The sequence below is a fragment of the Takifugu flavidus genome, chromosome 15 (assembly GCF_003711565.1).
Source record: "Takifugu flavidus isolate HTHZ2018 chromosome 15, ASM371156v2, whole genome shotgun sequence".
Classification (NCBI taxonomy): Eukaryota; Metazoa; Chordata; class Actinopteri; order Tetraodontiformes; family Tetraodontidae; genus Takifugu; species Takifugu flavidus.
The window spans coordinates 5,740,119-5,746,924 of record NC_079534.1 but is presented as its reverse complement, the minus strand read 5'-3'; the positions used below and the strand labels follow the sequence as shown (position 1 = coordinate 5,746,924).

General features: G+C 43.3%; 1 pseudogene; it reads left to right on the top strand.

Moving 5' to 3' along the window:
* The first annotated feature begins 368 nt into the window (after positions 1–368).
* Positions 369–6,379, top strand: LOC130538999 (NACHT, LRR and PYD domains-containing protein 12-like; annotated as a pseudogene).
* Positions 6,380–6,806: the final 427 nt, after the last annotated feature.

Sequence of the window (6,806 nt, the reverse complement as noted above, 5' to 3'; positions counted from 1 at the left end):
GAGGAACAAATTAATTGAGACTGAAAAACCAAAATAATATTGAATTATTGAATATGATCTAAAGTCATAATTATATTTCAAACATTTATCTATAAAGCAGTGAAGTAATAAAGAAATGTTCTGACAGTGACAGCAAGGAGTCCAGCTTCTTATCCTGGGACCAGTCTACTCCACCAGGGGAGTCCTCTTGTGCAGAATCTGAAAACAGATCCACAACCAGATCTGGACTGAAGACAAAAGCTCAAATGAAGACTGGACAAAGTAAAGTTGTTCACTGTAAAAATAACGTGATGTCATGAATTGTTAGTGATGTTGATGAGTAGAAATGAGGAAAATCTATTTCTTTCTCTGATTTTAGTAAATGAGCTGCAAGAGTTTTAGAAGGACATAAGATCAGTCTGAAGAGAAGAAGTGAACATGTGACTGAAGGAACTAATGAAGCAGGAAGTGGAACCCTGCTGAGCAGGATCTACACTGAGCTCTACATCACTGAGGGACAAAGTGAGGAGGTGAATACACAACATGAAGTGAGACAGCTTGAGATAACCTCCAAGAAGAACGTCCAGGACACTCCAATCAGGTGCCACCAAATCTTCAACATCTTATGTGAGCAACAGAAACACATCAGAGTGGTTCTGACAAACGGTGACGCTGGCGTTGGAAAAACCTTCTCAGTGCAAAACTTCACTCTGGACTGGGCAGAAGGTTTGGAGAACCAAGACATCAGCCTGCTGGTTCTGCTCTCATCAGGGAGCTGAACTTGATCAAAGATGAGCAGCACAGTCTTCTCTCACTGCTTCATCTTTTCCATCCAACATTACAGAAGATCAGAGCAGAGGATCTGGCTGCCTGTAAACTTCTGCTCATCTTTGATGGCCTGGATGAAAGCAGACTTTCTCTGGATTTCAACAAAGAACAGGTCATCTCTGATGTCACACAGGTGTCATCAGCCAGCGTGCTCCTGGTCAACCTCATCCAGGGGAACCTGCTTCCCTCAGCTCTCATTTGGATAACCTCCCGTCCTGCAGCAGCCAATCAGATTCCTCCATCGTACGTTGACAGGATCACAGAAATACTCACGGCTACAGACACACCACTTCAAGGAGGAGTCAGGAGGAGTTCAGAGATGAAGATCTGTCCAAGAGAATCATCTCACACATCAAGGCCTCCAGGAGCCTCCACATCATGTGTCTGATCCCAGTGTTCTGCTGGATCACTGCTACAGTTCTGGAGCACATGTTGACCACAGAGCAGAGAGGAGAGCTGCCCAAAACCCTGACTGACCTGTACTCACACTTCCTGCTGGTTCAGACCAAGAGGAAGAAGCAGAAGTATGGAGGACACAAAGGACCAGAGGAACTCATTGAGTCTGACAAAGAAGTCCTTCTGAAGTTGGGGCGGCTGGCGTTTGAACATCTGGAGAATGGAAAAATCCTGTTCTACCAAAATGACCTGGAGCAGTGCGGTCTGGACGTCTCAGAGGTGTCGGTGTACTCAGGAGTTTGTACAGAGATCTTCAGAAGAGAGACTGTGATCTTCCAGAAATCAGTCTACTGCTTTGTTCATCTGAGCATTCAGGAGTTTCTGGCTGCAGTCTACATGTTCCACTGTTACACCAGCAAGAACACAGAGGTTATAGATTCTTTCATAAAATACTCAAAACCGAACAAATCTTCTCACTTTGCATGGTTGTTTCAAAGATATGATCCAATCCAATCTGTAGATGACTTTCTGAGCAGAGTCATGAAAAAATCACTTCAAAGCCCAAATGGCCACCTGGACCTGTTTGTTCGCTTCCTTCATGGTCTCTCTCTGGAGTCCAATCAGAGAATCTTGGGAGGCCTTTTGAATCAGATAGACAACAATCCAGAAACCATCCAGAAGGTCATCAACAACCTGAAGGAGATGAGCAGTGAGCAAATCTCTCCAGACAGAAGCATCAACATCTTCCACTGTCTGATGGAGATGAAGGATCATTCAGTACATCAGGAGATCCAAGAGTTCCTCAAGTCAGAGAAGAACTCAGAGCAGGAACTGTCAGAGATCCAGTGTTCTGCTCTGGCCTACCTGCTGCAGATGTCAGAGGAGGTTCTGGATGAGCTGAACCTGAAGGAGTACAACACATCAGAGGAGGGACGACGTAGACTGATTCCAGCTGTGAGGAACTGCAGGAAAGCTGAGTAAGTCCAGATGTGATGGGAAATCATGATTATATCTTTGATCTGCTTGAAATGAATAATTGTGGAAACATTGCGGAGCATTAAAGTTAAATATCACCCAAGTGTTTTAAATGAACTCCTTAAGTAGTTAAAAACTGCAATACATCGCCGAAAGAAAAGCATCTATTTTGTTTGAAAGGTTAAAACAGAAATCCATCAGAAAACACAGACAGGGACAATTTTGACTCTACAGCACATAAGTTATGATTGTGTGTCCCTTTACCTTAAAGTTTAAAATGTACAAAATCAATATTTTTTTGGTCGACAGACTCGTTTTCAGCAGATTGTCACAAACTCACTTTGACGTTGTGGCCTCAGCTCTGAAGTCCAACCCCTCCCATCTGAGAGAACTTAACCTCAGTGAGAACAAGCTGCAGGATTCAGGAGTGAAGCTGCTCTGTTCTGGACTGGAGAGTCCAAACTGTAAACTAGAGACTCTCAGGTCAGTTGATGGCTTGGTCCAGTCTTTCTTTCACTCATTTGAAACTAAAACAGTTTCCACTGTTATGTTTGAGCACAGAGAGAATGAGGTCTTTTTTGCATTTCCAAAACTGTTCACCATTCTAGGTGTTTCAGGCATATTTATATGTAACTCCAAAGAAAACACTGAACAAATCTTTCCTTAATCATTTTTATTTAGATTGTGTGGCTGCAGTTTATCAGAGATCAGCTGTGATTCTCTGGCCTCAGCTCTGAAGTCCAACCCCTCCCATCTGAGACTACTGGACATGAGTCAGAACCACCTGCAGGATTCAGGAGTGAAGCTGATCTGTAATTTTTTGCAGAATCTAAACTGTAAACTGAAGATTCTCAGGTCAGGTTTTTTCTAAGTACAGAGAAAATCATTTTTTCTTAAAAAATAAAACAAAATTTCTTTAAAAAAAGTATTAAATTAACAAATTAGCATGGATTTACATGATTATCTCTAATGACAAAACAAACACTGAACACATCTGATCATAGCTGAAATTTTAATTTTTTCCTTTTTAAAGTTTAAGACGCTGCAGTTTATCAGAGATCAGCTGTGGTTCTCTGGCCTCAGCTCTGAAGTCCAACACCTCCCATCTGAGAGAACTGAACCTGAGTCGCAACCAGCTCCAGGATTCAGGAGTGAAGCTGCTCTGTTCTGGACTGGAGAGTCCAAACTGCAAACTGAAGACTCTCAGGTCAGTTCATGGATTTCTACAATTTGTGTTTCATTCATTTGAATCTAAGTCAGTTTTTATTCTTTTGTGTGAGCACACTTAGAAATAGTCAATTACGGTTCCACAGAACAGTTATTGTCACTTGGGTGAACAGGAAGTGCTGTGCACCTCTGCAGGTTAGTCAATTGGGACAGGGGCCATGGGCCGGAACCCAGGACCTCTACTTTGGCCCATACCTCTTCCAGTGCCCACCAGATACTGTAGCCTCCGTCCTCAACAACAGAAAACAGCAGACACCTGACAGGTTAGGCTGGACCACCCTCAATTTGATGAGGAAGCAGACAGGTTGGAGCAGCAGGTACCATAGTGCTCTCCTGAACTGGTTTCTCCTTGGACACATGGAATTTGGATAGATACTCATGGACCGAATCAGATTGAGCCTTACTGATACAGGAATAACTATCATTTTGAAGGGAAAGGGGTCAGTGAATATAGGTCCCAGTTGTCTTGATTCTACTTGGAGAGGAATGTCTTGGATGGACAGCCAGACCTTCTGACCAACCCAATACACAGTGGATTGAGGAAAGTCTCCTGGTGGCAGAGATGGAACAGTGTTTTAGTGCCTTTAAGGGGAGTGTACGGGCCTAAGATGAGGTTTGAATGAAGCATAGGATGAAGGTTTGGCTGCATGGAAGGAAGCCTCTTTTTCTTGAAAAGGGAAAATAGGAGGCTGCAGTCCACAGGCACACTGGAACATTGATGACCTGCCACCATGCCATGTGCTGTGGGTGTACTCTATCTATAACAACTGCTGGGATCAGGTGAAGGGGTTCCAGGAAACCATGCAACTAAGAGCAGTCTCCATCTCTTGGTTGAGAAGTCCTGTGACAAAGTTTTTGGAAATCTGGGAGCAGATTGTGGCAGCAGAAAACTGGCGAGATGAGACGATTTGTGCTCACAGCAAACTGGACATGCTGTACAAAAGCTGTTAAAGTCCTCATCATTGGTGAGCCACCATAAGGGCTGGAGGAGCACATCCTTAGTAATCTGAATCCCAGGATGACTGGTAAGATGAGAAGAATGAGCCTATTGCAGCACCTCAGAATGGACAGTTTCAGGGGCAAATAGGAGTTTCACCAAACATGTGCTATGACCAGGTCACGCACCCTGTCCCCAATCTCCCAGAAGTAGCAGACTCGCCTGAAATTGGTGAGACAGAACATCTGGTATGATATTACGAGAACCAGGAAGGTAAAGAAGAACAAGGTCAAACTTGATGAAGAACAGAAACCATTGGGCCTGACGTGAATTCAGTCGTATGGCTGATATTTGGATATTTTTCAAGTTCTTGTGATTAATTCACACCTGAAATGGAACCTCAGGGCCTTCCAGGCAATCACACCACTCCTCCTGGAGGTTAGCCAGAAGCTCCCAGTTCTCTCTGTCATAATTCCTCTCTACAGGGGAACGGCATGTGGAGAAGAAAGCACAGGGATAAAGTTTTGGACAGGACATCCCCAACTCACATATCAGTCTTCAAAATCTACCACCAACTTTCAACATCTGAGAACTGCAGGATTTGGACTGATGTGAAGTGAGCCTTGAGAGTCCCAAATGCCTTGTCTGCAGCAGGGCTCCAACGAAAGTAGTCTTTGAAGAGTTTAGCGTGGTCGAGGGTGCTGCCACGGAGCTGTGATTTTGGATGAACTGCCGATAGACGTTTGCAAACCCCAGAAACCACTGCGGATGTTTTCTTGAGACATATACGGGTCATGAGAAAGAGAAGAGACCTTTTTTGGGTCCATCTGGAGACTGTTCTCAGCTATGATATAAAAAGGAAGGTAGTAGGAATTGCAGAGATCGAGCTTGTTAAAGGATGCTGAATGGAGGCGCTTAAAAGCAGTAGAAATGAGTCAGAGAGGGTAGTCCCTCTCATTTCTGTAGTCCCTAATCGCTTTTATCTCTGGTACTGAAAGACAAGACAGATGTTTCATCGTCTTCTAGGGAAGAAAGGGGAGGCAGTGAGGTGGCCTCGGGCCTTGTTGAATACCTCCCTAAAGTCATTAGGAACCCCATTGATGGTGGGACTCATGCTGGCAGGAGGACTCATGGACTGGGTCTATTGCTGGCAAGATTGTACTGTATTGGATTATAACTGGACCCACTTGCAACACACAAACTGCAGAGGTGAAGATGGCAGCAAACTTTTGAACAATGTCCACAATTAAGGTTCCACAGAACTGTGTTGATATAGAGACACAGTCCCAAGGAAGGGGAATCAGGCAGATGTTTAAATGTAACTGATGCAACTGCAAAACAAACATTGGATAACTTTGATTATAATTAAATGTTTCAATTATTCTTGATTTAGTCTTAGATTTTGCAGTTTATCAGAGATCAGCTGTGGTTCTCTGGCCTCAGCTCTGAAGTCCAACCTCTCCCATCTGAGAGAACTGGACCTGAGTGAGAACCAGCTGCAGGATTCAGGAGTGAAGCTGCTCTGTTCTGGACTGGAGAGGCCAAACTGTAAACTAGAGACTCTCAGGTCAGTTCATGGATTTGTGCAGTCTGTCTTTTATTACTAATTTGAAACTAAAACAGTGTTCGTTATTATGCCCGAGCACAGACAGAATAGTTTATTTTGTCTTCTTTTCTTGTTAGTTTGAGAGGGTGCGGTTTATCAGAGATCAGCTGTGATTCTCTGGCCTCAGCGCTGAAGTCCAACCCCTCCCATCTGAAAGAACTCAACCTGGGTCAGAACCACCTGCAGGATTCAGGAGTTGCAATTTTGTCAGATCTTGTGACAAGCCCAAGCTATAAACTGGAGACTCTGGGGTCTCTGTTTGATCCTGTTTTTTATCTCTCAAGCTGTGACAGCAGAATGTTGATAGGCGTTAGGATTGGCTCTGAAGAGAGAGAGAACCCGATTATATCATCTTGTTCTAATTGTTATGACAGTTGTGGTCAATGTAAATTATGTAAATAAATCTGTATCACAGGTCGAAACAATTCTGATTCATCAAACCATCCTTCCATTAAAGTGTTTCTCTTATTCAAACGGTATTCAAATAAACATTTTAGCACACAGACTGTTGAACGTGAAGCTTCTTTATTATTTGCAATTATCTCACCCAGCATTCAGGATGGTGAGAGACAGAAGATCCATGACAAAGACAAAGGTAGTGCATTTAGTTTCTGGGCATCCACCTCTTAGCAACCCTGTTATCACATTTTAATAATAGAAATACAATACAAAAACGCAATATATTACAATAGAAGATGTACCATACAGAAAGAGGTATTTCAGATATTTAGGGTGAATACCATTTTTACTAAAGTAAGAAACCCAGTTCAGACAACTCCAAACCTTTTCAATACGAACAGATCAAATAGTGTTCCATGTCTCTGCATCAAGCTGGAGGAGTTGTTGAAATGTGGATGG